Source organism: Coregonus clupeaformis, chromosome 6 (genome assembly GCF_020615455.1).
Source record: "Coregonus clupeaformis isolate EN_2021a chromosome 6, ASM2061545v1, whole genome shotgun sequence".
NCBI lineage: Eukaryota > Metazoa > Chordata > Actinopteri > Salmoniformes > Salmonidae > Coregonus > Coregonus clupeaformis.
Genome location: NC_059197.1, coordinates 44,199,844 through 44,222,143, shown reverse-complemented (window position 1 = coordinate 44,222,143; position 22,300 = coordinate 44,199,844). Strand labels below are relative to the sequence as shown.

The 22,300-nt window shown below is 46.8% G+C and overlaps 1 protein-coding gene across 1 annotated transcript in view; it reads right to left on the bottom strand.

Annotated features, from left to right (window-relative positions):
- The window catches only part of LOC121567406 (leucine-rich repeat and fibronectin type III domain-containing protein 1-like protein), a 155,775-nt gene extending 135,233 nt beyond the window's left edge, over positions 1–20,542 (bottom strand). The window contains exon 1 of the mRNA XM_041877430.2: positions 19,397–20,542. The gene's annotated coding sequence lies outside the window, so the exon portion shown is untranslated. The remainder of the gene's footprint in view (positions 1–19,396) is intronic.
- Positions 20,543–22,300: the final 1,758 nt, after the last annotated feature.

Sequence of the window (22,300 nt, the reverse complement as noted above, 5' to 3'; positions counted from 1 at the left end):
ATCAGCTCCTCATTTGTTTCAGCTGCGTGGGAAGATTGGCCATAGAGGGGTGGAGTTCCCGACCATACCAGCAGATGGAGCCATAGCTGTCTGGGTTTGCAGCCACCTCAGGGGGATGTAACGTCCCTCCAGGACACAGCCTCTCGTGACATCACACATCCCCCTCCTCGGGACCGACGTCCTCGTCGGGGTAAAGGCAGCGAAGAAGGCATCACGCCGGAGAGGGCGTCCGCATTGCCGTGGTGCTTGCCAGACTGCTCTCTCTTCAACTCCTCCAACTCTAGGACCAGGGACTCAGCCTCCTGTTGTCTCTCCTTGAGTTTCTTACTGAACGCATCAGCCTTGGTTTTAGCAGAGTTTAGCTTCTGTTGAGCAGCTTTCAGTTCCTTCTCTCTCTCTGCCTCCGCATTCTTCATCTTGTTCTCCAACACCTTGTACTTCTCCTCTGCCTTCTTCTGGACCTCCTTACTCCTGCGCAGGGTCTCCTCACACTCCTCGATGGTCCTGCGCAGCCTCTCCAGCTCCTCCTGTTGCTTAGGGAAGGAGCTCTGTTGGAGTTTAGCCTGGAGGATATCTAACTCTTCTGTCTTCATGTCTAACTGTTGCTTTAACAAACGATACCTCTCAGCGGTCCCCTTCAGACCAGACAGTTCTTTGTCCAGATTCTGTAGCTCCGTCTCTGTGTCGGTCTGGGCACCTGCCATCCCTATCAGAGCCCGGGCGGGAGTGAGTAACTCGGAGGATTGCACCGGAGCCTTCCCAGGATGAGTCTTGCCTCTCCGTTTCCGAGGTACTCGGGTTATCCTCTCCTGAGACTCTCTCCAGAGTGGGTAAAAGGCTGGGCAGTCTCGTCCAATTAGGACAGGGACGGGGAGGGAATCAACCACCCCCGCCGTCGTGTGTATGGTTCCCCGTGTGCTGGTCATTGTAAGTTCAGTAATGGGGTATTCTCTGGTGTCCCCATGGACACAGGAAACTGGGAGGACTTTCCCGGGGTCAGACACGTTGGGCCCACCAAATCCTTACGCACCAGGGTGGCCCGGCTACCAGAATCCAGTAAGGCCTCCACATCATGGTGATTCACAGTTACCGGGCAGGTGGGGGGTCGATCTGGGCCGCCATCTACGACTCCCAAGAGCGAGGCAAACGGTGTGTGGGTGCTGAGCTGGAGGACTCCGCAGTGGGCATAGGTTCATCGGCTGGTTTCCCACACTGCCAGGAGATATGTCCCATCTCCCCACACCGGTAACACTGTCGAGTTTCCCCCTCCTGGTGTACTCTTCTTGGACCCGCCTGGTTTCTGGCTCCCCCTGGAGCCGGGATAAGTCCTGACGTGGCTGGGTTCGAGACCTTGGGGTCCTTTGGACGGGTTCTTCCCATTTGTGGTGGGGCCGCACTCCTGGGGTCTTTTCGGGAAGCATTCAGCATCTCCGCTGTGGCCTGGTACTTTTCCACAGCTTCCACGGTCAGATCAGCCGTGGTCAAGGCCTGTTGACTGATGACCCGTTTTGCCTCATAAGGCAGGGCGCGTAGGTAACGATCCACCACAACGGCCTCCACCACCGCCGCTGCTGTATTCCTCTGCGGATCCAGCCATTTCCTTGCGATTCGGACAAGTTCATGCATCTGCGCCCGAGGAGGTTGGTCTGGTTGGAAGGTCCAACTGTGAAAGCGCTGGGCCATACCAAACTTTGTGAGTCCATATCTGCTGAGGATCTCAGACTTCAGGGCATCATAGTCAGTAACCTGGTCGGGCCCAGGTCCCGGACAGCATTCAGCGCTTCCCGGTTAGAAAGGGGGCTACCAGACCAACCCACTGTTGCTTGGGCCAGGCTTCCCTAGTGGCCGTGGCCTCAAATGCATGCAGGTATGCCTCAATGTCATCGGTAGCTCCCATCTTAGATATAAAGTCACTTGCCTTTATTGGGCGGGTATTTTGGACAACCCTCTGTCTCTGCAACTGCAATTCCTCTGCCTTCAGAAGGTTGGCTTTCTTTTGCTCCTCCAAGAGAGCCACGTTTGCTTGCATCTGGGCTTGCTGGCCAGCAACAAGGGCTTTCAATATGTCCTCCATTTCAGTCGGCGGGGAGCCTACGGCCAACTTGGAAAACTGGGTGATCAAACCTTCGGTATCCTCCTCCGACATGCACTATTAACGCTTGAGCGTGCCCGTATTCACCACCACCTGTGATGTCACGAGAGGCTACACAGCTTGCAGCGGGATTGCTCAAGTAGTGCAAGGAGACCAGGTTCAACCAAAACAAGGATTTTATTAAAGGTCTTGGGAAACTAACGAAAGTATAACACAATTCTGTTCTCTGGTGGCTCTTTAAGGTTTAACCGTTCAGGGATGTCTCTTCCACATCCAAAATCATAACTCTCCCTCGCTCAAATAACTTTTCCCCAGTCTTACTGTATTCCACGTTGCAGCTAGTGGCCAACCCAGCAAAACGTCCTTCCAAATGTCCCACACGTATTTCCACAGGTGCATATATCCAAAGGTGAGTATTTCCCAAAGGTAAGTATCTCCAAATCCTTATATTCCTCATGGAAGTGGACGTGCAGCACTCTTGTCCTCCAGAGAGCCCAGGTGGGAGACTGTGTCTCTTCCCTTCCCAAACCTTCCGCTCATCAGCTCCTCATTTGTTTCAGCTGCGTGGGAAGATTGGCCATAGAGGGGTGGAGTTCCCGACCATACCAGCAGATGGAGCCATAGCTGTCTGGGTTTGCAGCCACCTCAGGGGGATGTAACGTCCCTCCAGGACACAGCCTCTCGTGACATCACAATACAGTGGGGAGAACAAGTATTTGATACACCGCCGATTTTGCAGGTTTTCCTACTTACAAAGCATGTAGAGGTCTGTCATGTTTATCATAGGTACACTTCAACTGTGAGAGACGGAATCTATGATTTTTAAGTAATGAATTTGCATTTTATTGCATGACATAAGTATTTGATAAATCAGAAAAGCAGAACTTAATATTTGGTACAGAAACCTTTGTTTGCAATTACAGAGATCATACGTTTCCTGTAGGTATTGACCAGGTTTGCACACACTGCAGCAGGGATTTTGGCCCACTCCTCCATACAGACCTTCTCCAGATCCTTCAGGTTTCGGGGCTGTCGCTGGGCAATACGGACTTTCAGCTCCTTCCAAAGATTTTCTATTGGGTTCAGGTCTGGAGACTGGCTAGGCCACTCCAGGACCTTGAGATGCTTCTTACGGAGCCACTCCTTAGTTGCCCTGGCTGTGTGTTTCGGGTCGTTGTCATGCTGGAAGACCCAGCCACGACCCATCTTCAATGCTCTTACTGAGGGAAGGAGGTTGTTGGCCAAGATCTCATGATACATGGCCCCATCCATCCTCCCCTCAATACGGTGCAGTCGTCCTGTCCCCTTTGCAGAAAAGCATCCCCAAAGAATGATGTTTCCACCTCCTTGCTTCACGGTTGGGATGGTGTTCTTGGGGTTGTACTCATCGTTCTTCTTCTTCCAAACACGGCGAGTGGAGTTTAGACCAAAAAGCTCTATTTTTGTCTCATCAGACCACATGACCTTCTCCCATTCCTCCTCTGGATCATCCAGATGGTCATTGGCAAACTTCAGACGGGCCTGGGCATGCGCTGGCTTGAGCAGGGTGACCTTGCGTGCACTGCAGGATTTTAATCCATGACAGCGTAGTGTGTTACTAATGGTTTTCTTTGAGACTGTGGTCCCAACTCTCTTCAGGTCATTGACCAGGTCCTGCCGTGTAGTTCTGGGCTGATCCCTCACCTTCCTCATGGTCATTGATGCCCCACGAGGTGAGATCTTGCATGGAGCCCCAGACTGAGGGTGATTGACCGTCATCTTGAACTTCTTAAATTTTCTAATAATTGCGCCAAAAGTTGTTGCCTTCTCACCAAGCTGCTTGCCTATTGTCCTGTAGCCCATCCCAGCCTTGTGCAGGTCTACAATTTTATCCCTGATGTCCTTACACAGCTCTCTGGTCTTGGCCATTGTGGAGAGGTTGGAGTCTGTTTGATTGAGTGTGTGGACAGGTGTCTTTTATACAGGTAACGAGTTCAAACAGGTGCAGTTAATACAGGTAATGAGTGGAGAACAGGATGGCTTCTTAAAGAAAAACTAACAGGTCTGTGAGAGACGGAATTCTTACTTGTTGGTAGGTGATCAAATACTTATGTCATGCAATAAAATGCAAATTAATTACTTAAAAATCTTACAGTGATTTTCTGGATTTTTGTTTTAGATTTCGTCTCTCACAGTTGAAGTGTACCTATGATAAAAATTACAGACCTCTACATGCTTTGTAAGTAGGAAAACTTGCAAAATCGGCAGTGTATCAAATAGTTGTTCTCCCCACTGTACATATGTTCTGAAAGGCCCCAGAGTCTGCAACACCACTAAGCAAAGGGTATCACCAAGCAAGTGGCACCATGAATACCAAGGAGCTCTCCAAACAGGTCAGGGACAAAGTTGTGGAGAAGTACAGATCAGGTTTGAGTTATAAAAAATATCAGAAACTTTGAACATCCCACGGAGCACCATTAAATCCATAATTTAAAAATGGAATGAATAAGGCACCACAACAAACCTGCCAAGAGAGGGCCGCCCACCAAAACTCACGGACCAGCCAAGGAGGCCGTTAATCAGAGAGGCAACAAAGTGACCAAAGATAACCCTGAAGGAGCTGCAAAGCTCCACAGCGGAGATTGGAGTATCTGTCCATAGGACCACTTTAAGCTATACACTCCACAGAGCTGGGCTTTACGGAAGAGTGACCAGAAAAAAGCCATTGCTTACAGGAAAAAATAAGCAAACACGTTTGGTGTTCGCCAAAAGGCATGTGGGAGACTCCGCAAACATATGGAAGAAGGTACTCTGGTCAGATGAGACTAAAATTGAGCTTTTTGGCCATCAAGGAAAACGCTATGTCTGGCGCAAACCCAACACCTCGCATCACCCCGGGAACACCATGTTTTTCATCGGCAGGGACTGGGAAACTGGTCAGAACTGAAGGAATGATGGATGGCGCTAAATACAATGACACAAAACACATGGCCAAGGCAACAAAGGAGTGGCTCACGAAGAAACACATTAAGGTCCTGGAGTGGCCTAGCCAGTCTCCAGACCTTAATCCCATACAAAATCTGTGGAGGGAGCTGAAGGTTCGAGTTGCCAAACGTCAGCCTCGAAACCTTAATGACTTGGAGAAGATCTGCAAAGAGGAGTGGGACAAAATCCCTCCTGAGATGTGTGCAAACCTGGTGGCCAACTACAAGAAACGTCTGACCACTGCGATTGCCAACAAGGGTTTTGCCACCAAGTACTAAGTCATGTTTTGCAGAGGGGTCAAATACTTATTTCCCTCATTAAAATGCAAATAAATTCATAACATTTTTGACATGCGTTTTTCTGGATTTTTTTGTTGTTATTCTGTCTCTCACTGTTCTAATAAACCTACCATTAAAATTATAGACTGATCATGTCTTTGTCAATGGGCAAACGTACAAAATCAACAGGGGATCAAATACTTTTTTCCCTCACTGTATGTGTGTGTGTGTGTGTGTGTGTGTGTATATATATATATATATATATATATATATATATATATATATATATATACAGTGGGGAGAACAAGTATTTGATACACTGCCGATTTTGCAGGTTTTCCTACTTACAAAGCATGTAGAGGTTTGTAATTTTTATCATAGGTACACTTCAACTGTGAGAGACGGAATCTAAAACAAAAATCCAGAAAATCACATTGTATGATTTTTAAGTAATTCATTTGCATTTTATTGCATGACATAAGTATTTGATCACCTACCAACCAGTAAGAATTCCGGCTCTCACAGACCTGTTAGTTTTTCTTTAAGAAGCCCTTCTGTTCTCCACTCATTACCTGTATTAACTGCACCTGTTTGAACTCATTTACTGTAAAAAAGACACCTGTCCACACACTCAATCAAACAGACTCCAACCTCTCCACAATGGCCAAGACCAGAGAACTGTGTAAGGACATCAGGGATACAATTGTAGACCTGCACAAGGCTGGGATGGGCTACAGGACAATAGGCAAGCAGCTTGGTGAGAAGGCAACAACTTTTGGCGCAATTATTAGAAAATGGAAGAAGTTCAAGATGACGGTCAATCACCCTCGGTCTGGGGCTCCGTGCAAGATCTCACCTCGTGGGGCATCAATGATCATGAGGAAGGTGAGGGATCAGCCCAGAACTACACGGCAGGACCTGGTCAATGACCTGAAGAGAGCTGGGACCACAGTCTCAAAGAAAACCATTAGTAACACACTACGCCGTCATGGATTAAAATCCTGCAGCGCACGCAAGGTCCCCCTGCTCAAGCCAGCGCATGTCCAGGCCCGTCTGAAGTTTGCCAATGACCATCTGGATGATCCAGAGGAGGAATGTGAGAAGGTCATGCTGTCTGATGAGACAAAAATAGAGATTTTTGGTCTAAACTCCACTCGCCGTGTTTGGAGGAAGAAGAAGGATGAGTACAACCCCCAGAACACCATCCCAACCGTGAAGCATGGAGGTGGAAACATCATTCTTTGGGGATGCTTTTCTGCAAAGGGGACAGGACGACTGCACCGTATTGAGTGGAGGATGGATGGGGCCATGTATCGCGAGATCTTGGCCAACAACCACCTTCCCTCAGTAAGAGCATTGAAGATGGGTTGTGGCTGGGTCTTCCAGCATGACAACGACCCGAAACACACAGCCAGGGCAACTAAGGAGTGGCTCCGTAAGAAGCATCTCAAGGTCCTCGAGTGGCCTAGCCAGTCTCCAGACCTGAACCCAATAGAAAATCTTTGGAGGGAGCTGAAAGTCTGAAATGCCCAGCGACAGCCCCGAAACCTGAAGGATCTGGAGAAGGTCTGTATGGAGGAGTAGGCCAAAATCCCTGCTGCAGTGTGTGCAAACCTGGTCAAGACCTACAGGAAACATATGATCTCTGTAATTGCAAACAAAGGTTTCTGTACCAAATATTAAGTTCTGCTTTTCTGATGTATCAAATACTTATGTCATGCAATAAAATGCAAATTAATTACTTAAAAACCATACAATGTGATTTGCTGGATCTTTGTTTTAGAATCCGTCTCTCACAGTTGAAGTGTACCTATGATAAAAATGACAGACCTCTACATGCTTTGTAAGTAGGAAAACCTGCAAAATCGGCAGTGTATCAAATACTTGTTCTCCCCACTGTATATATGCGAGAAAAAAACAACATATGGGGGATTGGAAGTGATGCAGACAATTACATTGATGGAAGTTTCAATCTATCTGCAATATTAAAGCTGATCTACCCCCTAAAAAAACCAACAAAAAACCAACACTAAACCATCTCTGGTTACTATGTTGCTGTAGCTGGCAAACAACACACATCCGCGTGCACGTACATATGCATACACACGAGATATTCAATAATCCAGTCGTTTTTAGAAGATCTAATATATTTTGTTCTGGCTGAAATTAGGCTGATCTCCATGGCTAATTGCTTCTCTTTCCAGGTGTCTGCTCCTACATGACTGGGCTACTGTGTAGTTAAACAGACTCATTAAAACCTAATGTAGTATCAAGCTTCTCTCCACCCGGACGTGATCGCCTTCGGCTGCTCATCTCTAGACCTTAGACCTACATACAGTATGTAGAGGGAGGCATGGCTACTGTCGGTGAGCACTGTCACACCCTGGCTCTGGGACTCTATATGTTGAGCCAGGGTGTGTTCATTCTATGTGTTCTGTTTCTTTGTTGGGTGTTCTAGGTTGGTTATTTCTATGTTTGACGGAATGACTCCCAATCAGAGGCAACGAGTGTCAGCTGTGTGCTGGTTGTCTCTGATTGGGAGCCATATTTAACTGTCTGTGTTTCACTTTGTGTTGGTGGGTTTTTGTTCCGTGTCGGTATTTGTTTACCGTGGACTTCACGAGTCGTGTTTTGTTTGGTATACTTTAACTATTAAAGTCATGTTTGTTTCACACGCTGCGCCTTGGTCTACTCACTCCTACGACGATCGTGACAGAAAAACCCACCGTAAAAGGACCAAGCAGCGTGTCCAGGAGCAGGCAGACTGGACATGGGAGGAAGCGCCAGGAAAGGAGATGGAGAGGCTGGCGATGGCCCAGGTGGGAAAATCGTGGTCCTGGGAAGACATGCTCGGGGGCAAGGGACCTTGGGGTAGGATTAAGGCCCTGGCGAGAGAGGAGCAGCGGCGTCAGCAGTGCCATCGTCGGAAGGACGAGAGGCACCCCCAAGAAATTTTTAGGGGGGGGGCACACGGCATGGGCGACTGGGCAGCAGGAGGCTGCCACAGGGCGAAATGGGAGACGAGGAGAGAAGGCCACCGGGTTACGGGAGCCATTGGCGAGAGGAGGGAAGGAAGTTGTAGAGGCACGGCGAGAGGTACTGAGGTGTATTGCCAGTCCGGTCCGGCCCGTTCCTGATCCCCGTTTAAGGCCAGTGGTGTGTGTTCCCAGTACGGTCCAGCCCGTTCCTGCTCCACGCACCAAGCCTACGGTGTGCGTCGCCAGCCCAGCCCGGCCTGTTCCTGCTCCACGCACCAAGCCTACGGTGTGCGTCGCCAGCCCAGCCCGGCCTGTCCCTGCTCCACGCACCAAGCCTACGGTGTGCGTCGCCAGCCCAGCCCGGCCTGTCCCTGCTCCACGCACCAAGCCTACGGTGTGCGTCGCCAGCCCAGCCCGGCCTGTCCCTGCTCCACGCACCAAGCCTACGGTGTGCGTCGCCAGCCCAGCCCGGCCTGTCCCTGCTCCACGCACCAAGCCTACGGTGTGCGTCGTCAGCCTGGTCCAGCCCGTTCCTGCCACTCGCACCAAGCCAGGGGTGCGAGTCGTCAGCCTGGTCCAGCCCGTTCCTGCCACTCGCACCAAGCCAGGGGTGCGAGTCGTCAGCCTGGTCCAGCCCGTTCCTGCCACTCGCACCAAGCCAGGGGTGCGAGTCGTCAGCCTGGTTCAGCCCGTTCCTGCTACTCGCACCAAGCCCGGGGTGCGAGTCGTCAGCCTGGTAAGGCCCGTCGCTGCTCCACGCACCAAGCCAAGGGTGCGAGTCGTCAGTCCGGTGAGGCCCGTTCCGGCTCCACGCACCAAGCCTGGGGTGCGCATTGTCAGCCCGGTCCGGCCCGTCGCTGCTCCACGCACCAAGCCAAGGGTGCGAGTCGTCAGTCCGGTGAGGCCCGTTCCGGCTCCACGCACCAAGCCAGGGGTGCGTATCGTCAGCCCGGTCCGGTCCGTTGCTGCTCCACGCACCAAGCCAGGGGGGCGCATCGTCAGTCTGGTGCCTGATCAGGTACCGGTCAGCTGCTCCACAACGGAGCGTAAGCAATCCGCTCCGTCGATGTCCAGTCCAGATCCAGCCAGCGGGGTCAGACCGGACCAAGGGCGCTACGGGGGAATTATGGAAGGGTGGTGGTCAAGCCCGGAGCCGGAGCCGCCTCCGAGGAGGAATGCCCACCCAGCCCTCCCCTGTTTGGGGTTTTGTTGAGGCGCGGTCGCAGTCCGCGCCTTTGGGGGGGGGGTACTGTCACACTCTGGCTCTGGGGACTTTATATGTTGAATCAGGGTGTGTAGATTCCGTGTGTTTATGTGCTGTGTTTGAGTGTCTAGTTGTTCTATGTCTTTGTTGGCCAGAGTGGCTCCCAATCAGAGGCAACGAGTGTCAGCTGTTGTGGGTTGTCTCTGATTGGGAGCCATATTTAAACTGTATGTTTTCCCTTGGGTGTTGTGGGTTTTTGTTCCGTGTCGGTATTTGTTTACCGTGGACTTCACGAGTCGTGTTTTGTTTGGTATACTTTAACTATTAAAGTCATGTTTGTTTCACACGCTGCGCCTTGGTCTACTCACTCCTACGACGATCGTGACAAGCACTCCCCCCACATGGGACACTCATTCATGATCTATTCGTCTGAGAACAAATTTGTTCTTAGATTCACAATAAATCCTGGCCATAGTTACAAACAGTCAAAGCAAACATATTCCACATAAGAAAACACAGTGATGAAGTATAATAGGGATTAAACAATGCAGGGTACAACAGCGCTCCTCTACTGTCCACAATGGATTCAGTACCTCTCCAGTTGCATAGCTACAAATTGATGAAAGCCATTGATTGAAAGAGGAGTCAATTTGCCTATCTACTGTCTGGTACTACTGGCTGGCACTATACTGCAGCATTAAGAATTTGTATATTGCACCTGCAGCTATAGTCTCTAGACTAGTCTGTGTTGGTGGATCTAGCTGGTTTCCTTTGAGATCAAGGCCATGAGAGTCTGCTGGGGTGGGATGAGGGTCGGGAGGATGATCACTGATCTTTGTCCTGCAGGCTCTCACAGGGGGAGAGAGAGGAGGAAAATGGGGTTTCCTCTTGTTCATTAGCCAGAGCAGCCATTTGTCCACGTCTTGACGTAATAGTGAGACTATCTCCAGGCCGTTACTCCGTATCTGTTGGAGCCGTGCTGATGGATGGCAACGGTTGAGAATGGAAGCATCAATCGTCTATAGGGCCCTATCATGGCCCCATCATCCTCCCACTAGGCCGACACTGGATGACACCGCAGGGACGCCCCTGCCTTGACCCCGGCAATCATTTGTTTCCGCTACCGTTGACCTGGCTCTGAGTGGGAGGATGGAGCATGGAGAGCCAAGCAGCGTTGGACTAAGTGCACCGTAGAAAATTGATGATCAAGGAAGCACAGGAAAGGAATACTTATTGCTTACAGTACATGCATGGTCAATTTTATTAACCTCCGCTCATGGACACATTGATAAAAGATAATCTCACACATTACACATTTTTGATCTCGCATTGATCCTCTAACTAACCAACTAACTGCGTGATCACAAAAAAAAGACGAAAGCAGTTTAGATTGAATTGCATATCAACCTTTCATCGACCAACCAGTAGGGACTTGACAATCCATGTATTTCCATGAACTATTTATGAATCATTTCTAATGGATAACGAGGCTGTTAGCCAGCAATAAAGCCAGACAGCTCAAGAGAGGATTAACCCCCACTTTAATCTCCCCTTTGAAGATCTTAGACACCTCTATTGTCTCTGGTGGAAATATGATCCGGAGGGTTGTGCCCTCCGTCGTGATTTACGAGCTGGAGGGGAAGGTAATCATGACCTCTCATCCACACCCAGTGTATTTTCTCCTTGCCGATTACTCTCTGATGTACAATGCCAGCCATGATGGTCTTATTGTTTTGATTTCTTGCCATCAAGTATCTCCTTTAACCAGGGGTGACCGACCTGTCATTGCATTCATCCTTAGAACAACATCATATTTACTGAGCGGGGTATTTTCACTGTTGCCAGCTCATATCATCACACGCACAGCCTTGTAATGGATGCAACAACATTATTTTCTGTAATGATGGCCTATTTCAGAATCCATAAAACTAAGCTTGTTCGCTCCAGTCACTGAGTAATGTGGGTCGTAACCTACGGTACGTGAGAGTATGGGTGTGTGCATATTGAAGCTCAGAGGAATGTTGGTGTTAAAAAAAAAACTCTGTCCCACTTTAAACAAACAACTACTGTATTTGTTAAGGTTTTGGAGCAGGAGCTGCTATGTCACACTTTATAGAGCACGACAAGCATACATTATCTGTGAAGAATATGTAATGAGTAATGCTCTCTAAAGCCTTTATAACTAGCTGTTTGTTTAAGTTGGGACCAAGTGCTCCAACCTCTCCAATATTGTACATTGAGGGAAAGAGAGGAGGAGGACGGTTGAGGAGGAGGACGGTTGAGGAGGAGGACGTAGAGGAGGAGGACGGTCGAGGTGAAATTGATGGCCGAGCTTGGCAGCCATGCTCAGTAGGGGTGAGAGTGGGATCTAGGGTGGAGGAGACTACTGAGGGTCAGTGGGCAGCTACACCACAACAGAACAACCAGCAGCCCTGAGAAGTTGAGGGTCTGCCAGCTCACTGAGAAGGGCTAGCAAGGCCTCACTGCACGTGGATCAAACTGTCATCAAAAGGGGATTAGGACCAAAGCTGTTGTGGTGATGGCCACACACCTTAATTCACACAGAGGGGCGTATGATTGTGGACCTTCTGATGGACAGAGAGTTCAACTAATCCAAAAGTTATACCATATTCAATGACATCCTGACTATCTGAGAGTAAGCCTTTGTTTTGAAAACAAAACAATATACATATTGTATAATTTCATTATATAATTTATTTCCATTAACCAATTAAAGGGCACCGCTCTAACCAATCATGAGGCAAACATACATTTCACTGAACAAACAATGATATGGAAACAGATCATGGCTCGATCATACTGTCCCTCCCCTATCTTTTCCCATCTGCATTGGTATTTCCAGCAAATTAACCCCACACACATCATTACTAGTTAATGACCTCACGCTTATGCATGTATAGCTTTTATAGGGCAGCAGTTAGCCTAGCGGTTAGCGTGTAGGGCCAGCAACCGAAAGGTTGCTGGTTCAAATATCTGAGCTGACAAAGTGAAAATCTGTCGATGTGCCCTTGAGCAATGCACTTAACCCTCATTTGCTCAAGGGGCGTCGTACTACTATGGCTGTAAAACAAAATATTTCACTGCACCTATCCGGTGTGTGACAATAAAACATTTATTTTTCTTTATGCATCAAATTGTGTATGAACTCATGCATGTAAGCCGTTGAGTTTGTTTTACGCATTCATTTCATGCCTATTGCGGATGCGAAATGCTACCCTTTCTGCATGAGTTCTGCCCACATCTGAAGAAACACAGCCCATGTTGCACTGAACAAAAAAAACAAGAGATATATATACACTGCTCAAAAAAATAAAGGGAACACTAAAACAACACATCCTAGATCTGAATGAATGAAATAATCTTATTAAATACTTTTTTCTTTACATAGTTGAATGTGCTGACAACAAATTCACTGTATCAGAATTCCAGTGGGTCAGATGTTTACATACACTAAGTTGACTGTGCCTTTAAACAGCTTGGACAATTCCAGAAAATGATCTCATGGCTTTAGAAGCTTCTGATAGGCTAAATGACATCATTTGAGTGTATTGGAAGTGTACCTGTGGAAGTACACTGCTCAAAAAAATAAAGGGAACACTTAAACAACACATCCTAGATCTGAATGAATGAAATCATCTTATTAAATACTTTTTTCTTTACATAGTTGAATGTGCTGACAACAAAATCACACAAAAATGATCAATGGAAATCAAATTTATAAACCCATGGAGGTCTGGATTTGGAGTCACCCTCAAAATTAAAGTGGAAAACCACACTACAGGCTGATCCAACTTTGATGTAATGTCCTTAAAACAAGTCAAAATGAGGCTCAGTAGTGTGTGTGGCCTCCACGTGCCTGTATGACCTCCCTACAACGCCTGGGCATGTTCCTGATGAGGTGGCGGATGGTCTCCTGAGGGATCTCCTCTCAGACCTGGACTAAAGCATCCGCCAACTCCTGGACAGTCTGTGGTGCAACGTGGCGTTGGTGGATGGAGCGAGACATGATGTCCCAGATGTGCTCAATTGGATTCAGGTCTGGGGAACGGGGCGGGCCAGTCCATAGCATCAATGCCTTCCTCTTGCAGGAACTGCTGACACACTCCAGCCACATGACGTCTAGCATTGTCTTGCATTAGGAGGAACCCAGGGCCAACCGCACCAGCATATGGTCTCACAAGGGGTCTGAGGATCTCATCTCGGTACCTAATGGCAGTCAGGCTACCTCTGGCGAGCACATGGAGGGCTGTGCGGCCCCCCAAAGAAATGCCACCCCACACCATGACTGACCCACCGCCAAACCGGTCATGCTGGAGGATGTTGCAGGCAGCAGAACGTTCTCCACGGCATCTCCAGACTCTGTCACGTCTGTCACATGTGCTCAGTGTGAACCTGCTTTCATCTGTGAAGAGCACATGGCGCCAGTGGCGAATTTGCCAATCTTGGTGTTCTCTGGCAAATGCCAAACGTCCTGCACGGTGTTGGGCTGTAAGCACAACCCCCACCTGTGGACGTCGGGCCCTCATACCACCCTCATGGAGTCTGTTTCTGACCGTTTGAGCAGACACATGCACATTTGTGGCCTGCTGGAGGTCATTTTGCAGGGCTCTGGCAGTGCTCCTCCTGCTCCTCCTTGCACAAAGGCGGAGGTAGCGGTCCTGCTGCTGGGTTGTTGCCCTCCTACGGCCTCCTCCACGTCTCCTGCTGTACTGGCCTGCTCCTGGTAGCGCCTCCATGCTCTGGATACTACGCTGACAGACACAGCAAACCTTCTTGCCACAGCTCGCATTGATGTGCCATCCTGGATGAGCTGCACTACCTGAGCCACTTGTGTGGGTTGTAGACTCCGTCTCATGCTACCACTAGAGTGAAAGCACTGCCAGCATTCAAAAGTGACCAAAACATCAGCCAGGAAGCATAGGAACTGAGAAGTGGTCTGTGGTCACCACCTGCAGAACCACTCCTTTATTGGGGGTGTCTTGCTAATTGCCTATAATTTCCACCTGTTGTCTATTCCATTTGCACAACAGCATGTGAAATGTATTGTCAATCAGTGTTGCTTCCTAAGTGGACAGTTTGATTTCACAGAAGTGTGATTGACTTGGAGTTACATTGTGTTGTTTAAGTGTTCCCTTAATTTTTTTGAGCAGTGTATATACATTGAGGGAAAAAAGTATTTGATCCCCTGCTGATTTTGTACGTTTGCCCACTGACAAAGAAATTATCAGTCTATAATTTTAATGGTAGGTTTATTTGAACAGTTAGAGACCGAATAACAACAAAGAAATCCAGAAAAACACATGTCAAAAATGTTATAAATTAATTTGCATTTTAATGAGGGAAATAAGTATTTGACCCCCTCTCAATCGGAAAGATTTCTGGCTCCCAGGTGTCTTTTATACAGGTAACGAGCTGAGATTAGGGGAACACTCTTAAAGGGAGTGCTCCTAATCTCAGCTTGTTACCTGTATAAAAGACACCTGTCCACAGAAGCAATCAATCAATCAGATTCCAAACTCTCCACCATGGCCAAGACCAAAGAGCTCTCCAAGGATGTCAGGGACAAGATTGTAGACCTACACAAGGCTGGAATGGGCTACAAGACCATCGCCAAGCAGCTTGGTGAGAAGGTGACAACAGTTGGTGTGATTATTCGCAAATGGAAGAAACACAAAATAACTGTCAATCTCCCTCGGCCTGGGGCTCCATGCAAGATCTCACCTCGTGGAGTTGCAATGATCATGAGAACGGTGAGGAATCAGCCCAGAACTGCACGGGAGGATCTTGTCAATGATCTCAAGGCAGCTGGGACCATAGTCACCAAGAAAACAATTGGTAACACACTATGCAGTGAAGGACTGAAATCCTGCAGCGCCCGCAAGGTAATAATACTCAAGAAAGCACATATACAGGGCTGTCTGAAGTTTGCCAATGAACATCTGAATGATTCAGAGGAGAACGGGGTGAAAGTGTTGTGGTCAGATGAGACCAAAATCGAGCTCTTTGGCATCAACTCAACTCGTCGTGTTTGGAGGAGGAGGAATGCTGCCTATGACCCCAAGAACACCATCCCCAACGTCAAACATGGAGGTGGAAACATTATGCTTTGGGGGTGTTTTTCTGCTAATGGGACAGGACAACTTCACCGCATCAAAGGGACGATGGACGGGGCCATGTACCGTCAAATCTTGGGTGAGAACCTCCTTCCCTCAGCCAGGGCATTGAAAATGGGTCGTGGATGGGTATTCCACCATGACAATGACCCAAAACACACTGCCAAGGCAACAAAGGAGTGGCTCAAGAAGAAGCACATTAAGGTCCTGGAGTGGCCTAGCCAGTCTCCAGACCTTAATCCCATAGAAAATCTGTGGAGGGAGCTGAAGGTTCGAGTTGCCAAACGTCAGCCTCGAAACCTTAATGACTTGGAGAAGATCTGCAAAGAGGAGAGGAACAAAATCCCTCCTGAGATGTGTGCAAACCTGGTGGCCAACTACAAGAAACGTCTGACCTCTGCGATTGCCAACAAGGGTTTTGCCACCAAGTACTAATTCATGTTTTGCAGAGGGGTCAAATACTTATTTCCCTCATTAAAATGCAAATAAATTCATATAATTTTTAAACATGCGCTTTTCTGAATTTTTTTTTTGTTATTCTGTCTCTCACTGTTCAAATAAACCTACCATTAAAATTATAGACTGATTATGTCTTTGTCAGTGGGCAAACGTACAAAATCAGCAGGGGATCAAATACTTTTTTCCCTCACTGTCGTTAGCTAGTAAATAAATAATTAAACCAGTAGTAGTACTGAATCATAAGTAAGTCTCGATTTTTGCAGCTGCATGGAGGTTATGACGTTCAGAATGATGATATGATAAGAGGTTATGATCAAATACTTTTTTCCCTCACTGTATATATATTTGCGATTAGAAAAAAAAACATGTGGGGGATTGGAAGTGATGCAGACAATTACATTGATGGAAGTTACAATTTATCTGCAATATTAAAGCTGATCTACCCCCTATAAAATATATATAATAATAATAAACATAAAAAAAAAATGAGTTCATCAAACCGATTAGGCTACTGAGTGGAGCCTGTACATTTTCTCTATAACGGTCCCAAAAGAAGATTACACTGGCCCAAAACAATAAGAAAACAAACCCCAGCCAATTACAACAGTACAGTACGGGTTGCAGCCGCAAATCTGTAGATTTGTGGTTCACACAGAGTCTATTTTTATCTTTATGCTGACAACAACCATCACACTTTTTACACAATGGTGATCGAGATAATTGAGTGCCATATATCCACGGTCTCCCGTATGGTGCAATGATGGTAGCAACAGTATGCATTCTATCGCTTTTCTCCCCTTGTAATTCCCCTTTTCAAATCTCTATAATGCCCCAGCATGGGGAACCTCTTTACAGGAGATTAATCAGAGGGCGATATCTACACACCCTGAAGACAGGGAAGAGCCTAAAATGAGTGTGTGGCTATTTCAGCTTTATTTCAATGCGGGGTAGTTCAGACCAGTTATTTAACAAGTGCCTAGTCTTCAGCTTTGATGGAAAGAAGGAAAGGCTGGGAGCTAAAGTAGAAACTCCCTTGAGCTATCGCTGCGTGTGTATTGTGTTTGACAGGCCATGATGGACCGCAAAAAGGCTAGATCCCTGCATTGGTAATTCACAACAATACACCTACATCGTAATAAAACCACCATAAACCAACAGCAAGTCTCAGACTGTATTCCAGTGTGTGACTAGACTAGGTGAAGTTCATTCAGGTAGCTCATGGAGAGAGTTGCTTGCTGGATGCCAGACTCTATGGATCAAAGCAGGCTGTAACAGTGAAGCTAATCCACTACAACCTGACCTGCCTCACAAAAGCGCAAGACTAGGGCCCTGTTAGGTCCCTACCTTTTCACTAACTCCAACTTCACAGCTGCCTCGAATGTTAACAGACACAGCAGGACTGCACAGCTCTCACTTATCACACTGTGCGATAGTCAAGGGCATGAACCGTTGCTGATCTGGGTCGGGGAGGTGTGGTCTTGACTGGGGAGGGAATGAAGAGAGAGAGCGGATCCGTATGCCTCAGGATGTCTATTCCACCATAATGGGCTACTCTGTTCTAATTCCCACCCTACTGACAGAGTGCCTGCTCTGGGCAGGCACAGAATACCAGACAGCCTGGAGTAGCCAGGTACAAATGCATTTTTGTTAGCACCAGCCGTGTCCACCTAATCCCACCCATGGGCTACGTGTTGGAACACACACACAACACACACATACACACACACACACTCATGACAATGATTCAGCCTTCATCCAGCTCAGTGCCTTCCCAAGGAGGCACAAACTCTAACACCAGGCAGCAAAGCGGTCTTCAGCTATTGACTCGTCAATAAAGACATCTGGGCTTTTTATGAGGTTTAAAATTCAACCTGCAGATTGCAAAAATGTGGCCAAAATGAAGTAACGAAAAAAAAACTACATTGAATTGTTTATTATAGGCCTATCTTGTGTCTATTAGTCTATGAATTTATATTCAGCTCACCAATAGTCATCCTCTATGCTACATACAAACCCATCCATATTTGGCACCAGAATAGGCCACCACAGGTGCTGGCTGGCCTAGAGGCAAGGCTGTCACAATGCAGACCAAAATGCTAATTGATGCACGTTAGAGACACGTCATATTTCAAAAAGGCTATCTGATTTGTGTCAGATATGACCTTCAAATCGAAGGACGCCCTAATCGCTGATGCTTGAAGATGAGTGACTTGGCTGTGTTTTAAATACATTGTATCCTAGATAGAAGTGCACTCACTACATTTCGTACATGAGAGTATGTAGGCTAGGTGCTGAGTGGTTTAGTGTCTGTGTGTGAGACCGTCTCTGTGAGAATAGGTGTGTGGGCGTGAAGTGCGAGTGATATAAAGTAGAGCACCTTGTAATGCTCCATATGACCGTTATTGATGCACACACATCACGAGTCACTATAATCTATTATCTCTCGTTAGTTTGTGCAGCATATAACGAATATATTAATGACTATTCATTTGATCATGATGCAGCATAAAATTCATTATGTCAGGGCCCTCCGGCTCTCAAAACCGTGAAGTTTCAAGGATACCGTTTCGGGAGCTGTCCATTGTACTGAGAGTCTCATACAGCCAATGCGTCTAGTGAATTCAATGCTAACGTTGAGAGAGCTTTCCATGGTGCTGAAAAGTCTCACCCAGCCACATCTGCCAGCGAAAAGTGCTAGTTCTGATTTCAGTGTAGCCTACGTTTTAATTTCAGTGTAGCTTACCTTACCAACCACATTCCGTGCTGTTTCTTTCGCCCCTAGTCAGTACTGTACAGGACTATATTGCTAGTCACTGCAAGAATGCTGATGACACAGAAGCAAATTAAACATATCTAAAATATGTCCTCATTCCAACAGAGCTAATGCTGTCAGGATTGCACGCAGCTCTGGCAACCACTAAGCACACCATTTCGTAAATGACACCAATTAGGCCTAAACATGTTTTAGTGTTTCACTCATTTCTGTACATCATTGAGACACTGCATAAAATACGTAGCTTTGATAATGTAAATATGCTTACTAAACATAAAATCACATACTCATACATTATTAGCTAGAATGGAAAACATACTCATTCGTGCATAAATAGGCTATATTTAATCAAATGAAAGTCAAATATTAGAATGCATATGTTGGCACAAGGGATGGCGTGGCAGTAGTGCATCTCGGTAATTCTTCTTGCGAAATTGCATCCCAAGTCGCAGAAACCGCCATTTGATTTTCGAACACATGTTAAACATGATTAATGTGTTATCAATTAACCTACCTTTTTGGTTTTAGCCCTCTCTCCAGTCCCTCAAAGTCGAAAGATCCCACTCTCGAACGCACGGTGCCTGGCGATCAGCGTCCAACTTGGATCAGCTCGTGCCCAGGTTGAAACTGAGGCGGTGGAGAGTTGCTCTATAGCAGCGCCACTCCGGCAGCGCAGGGAAATGTCTGAGCGCGAAAAGACCCACACCCAGACAGGAGACAAGCTTCAGGTACCGCCACCGGCCACAGGTATTGCAAACGCACACTGGAAAACACACTGGAATAACAAAGCTATATTTGAAATACTGGAAAGCTACTACTATAAGGGGGTTTTAGTCAATCTGTTCGGATTCATCTGTGCTGGGTAGAAATGCCTCTTCCCACCTCGGTTGCAGTGCACAATGTCTATGACTAACATGCTGATCACATTTATCCAATTGTCCCTGGCACGACGTTCTTTGAAACGTGATGTTGTCTGTTCCCCAAAATATCACAGAAAGCATACAATTGTTAGAAACACACTCCAGTGAATTGAAACGGACAGTACCTTTATCCAAAAACAATCATTCTTGCATTTTGGATAAAAAATATGCAGTAACCTTGAACTTTGTCCAAAATACAAGGTGCAGGCATGTCCAGCGTTGCTCCAAAATCCATAGCTGGGATCCTACAACCTCCTACAAACCGAACACTTTTTAAAAATCCATCCAGTGAAAATAAAACAATAGCCTATCAAGTGAAGGAATGTCCTATATCAAGGAATTACAATGTTGTCGCCTGATATAGGTCTCAGTGAGGTTATTGGGCGAATGACAAACGACCGTGAATGATATACGCGACAATTCGTCTGGGTTGCTTCTGTGGATCACCCCTAGGTGAGCGAGCCGGTGGAGTGAGATGCAATCTCAGCTCGGGACTTGCAGCGGCACGCCCTGTCCTTCCTCCTCAGTCCCTCCAGCGAGTACTTTCCGCGTCTCTCCCTGTAGGCCTACTTGCTGACCAAGTAAGTAGCTTGCAGAGAGAATCTTATCTTATCCACCTCCATGTCTTCAACTGCGAACCGTGAATTTAGTGAAAAGAGCTGGTTTGGAGGTGTTGCATTGTGCCTCGTAGGGAATACCATGTAGGCTAATAGGTTTCGCTAAAACATGAGATGCGGAGAGGGAGGGAAACTGAGCTGTGCACGGGAGGGAGGGAGCGATGCACTCACTGGTGGCTATGCACATGTGAATTTAAATTAGCTATGCGCTTGTGAATTTAAATGTGTTGAATTCAGCTTTTTAATGTGTAGCCTAATAATAATCTCAGTCCCTATTATGATTTTAAATCATGATGTTTCCTTCGTCCTTGTAGGCCTACACAGTTCCCCCTTAGATTTGATTCTGATTATTAGGCCCAGGCTATATAACTGTCATCATATGTCTCTAATTGCCATTAATACCATTAAATTAAGTCTGTAATATTTAATTATTGCATTATTCTATTTATAGGCAAAGGGAACAATGTCTCACCCGAGCAGAAGTAGGCACATGAGGCAAGATTATTTCCAAGGTACAGGATTTAGTTAATAAAGTTGCAGAAAGTAGCTTAATCATGGACGAATGCATTCAAGTTCTCAAGACTATACATATATACAGTTGAAGTCGAATGTTTACATACACCTTAGACAAATACATTTAAACTCAGTTTTTCACAATTCCTGACATTTAATCCGAGTAAAAATTCCCTGTTTTAGGTCAGTTAGGATCACCACTTTATTTGAAGAATGTGAAATGTCAGAATAATAGTAGAGAGAATGATTTATTTCAGCTTTTATTTCTTTCATCACATTCCCAGTGGGTCAGAAGTTTACATACAGTCAATTAGTATTTGGTAGCATTGCCTTCAAATTGTTTAACTTGGGTCAAACGTTTTGGATAGCCTTCCACAAGCTGCCCACAATAAGTTGGGTGAATTTTGACCTATTCCTCCTGACAGAGCTGGTGTAACTGAGTCAGGTTTGTAGGCCTCCTTGCTCACACACGCTTTTTCAGTTCTGCCCACAAATGTTCTATAGGATTGAGGTCAGGGCTTTGTGATGGCCACTCCAATACCTTGACTTTGTTGTCCTTAAGCCATTTTACCACAACTTTGGAAGTATGCTTGGGGTCATTGTCCATTTGGAAGACCCATTTGCGACCAAGCTGTAACTTCCTGACTGATGTCTTGAGATGTTGCTTCAATATATCCACATCATTTTCCTTCCTCCTATTTTGTGAAGTGCACCAGTCCCTCCTGCAGCAAAGCACACCCACAGCATGATGCTGCCACCCCCATGCTTCACGGTTGGGATGGTGTTCTTCGGCTTGCAAGCAATCCCCTTTTTCCTCCAAACATAACGATGGTCATTATGGCCAAATAGTTCTATTTTTGTTTCATCCGACCAGAGGACATTTCTCCAAAAAGTACGATCTTTGTCCCCATGTGCTGTTGTAAACCGAAGTCTGGCTTTTTTATGGCGGTTTTGGAGCAGTGGCTTCTTCCATGCTGAGCGGCCTTTCCGGTTATGTCGATGTAGGACTTGTTTTACTGTGGATATAGATACTTTTGTACCTGTTTCCTCGAGCATCTTCACAAGGTCCTTTGCTGTTGTTCTGGGATTGATTTGCACCAAAGTACGTTCATCTCTAGGACACAGAATGCGTCTCCTTCCTGAGCAGTATGACAGCTGAGATGAACGTGGTACCTTCAGGCATTTGGAAATTGCTCCCAAGGATGAACCAGACTTGTGGAGGTCTACAATTTTTTTGCTGAGGTCTTGGCTGATTTCTTTTGATTTTCCCATGATGTCAATCGAAGAGGCACTGAGTTTGAAGGTAGGCCTTGAAATACATCTACAGGTACACCGCCAATTGACTCAAATGATGTCAATTAGCCTATC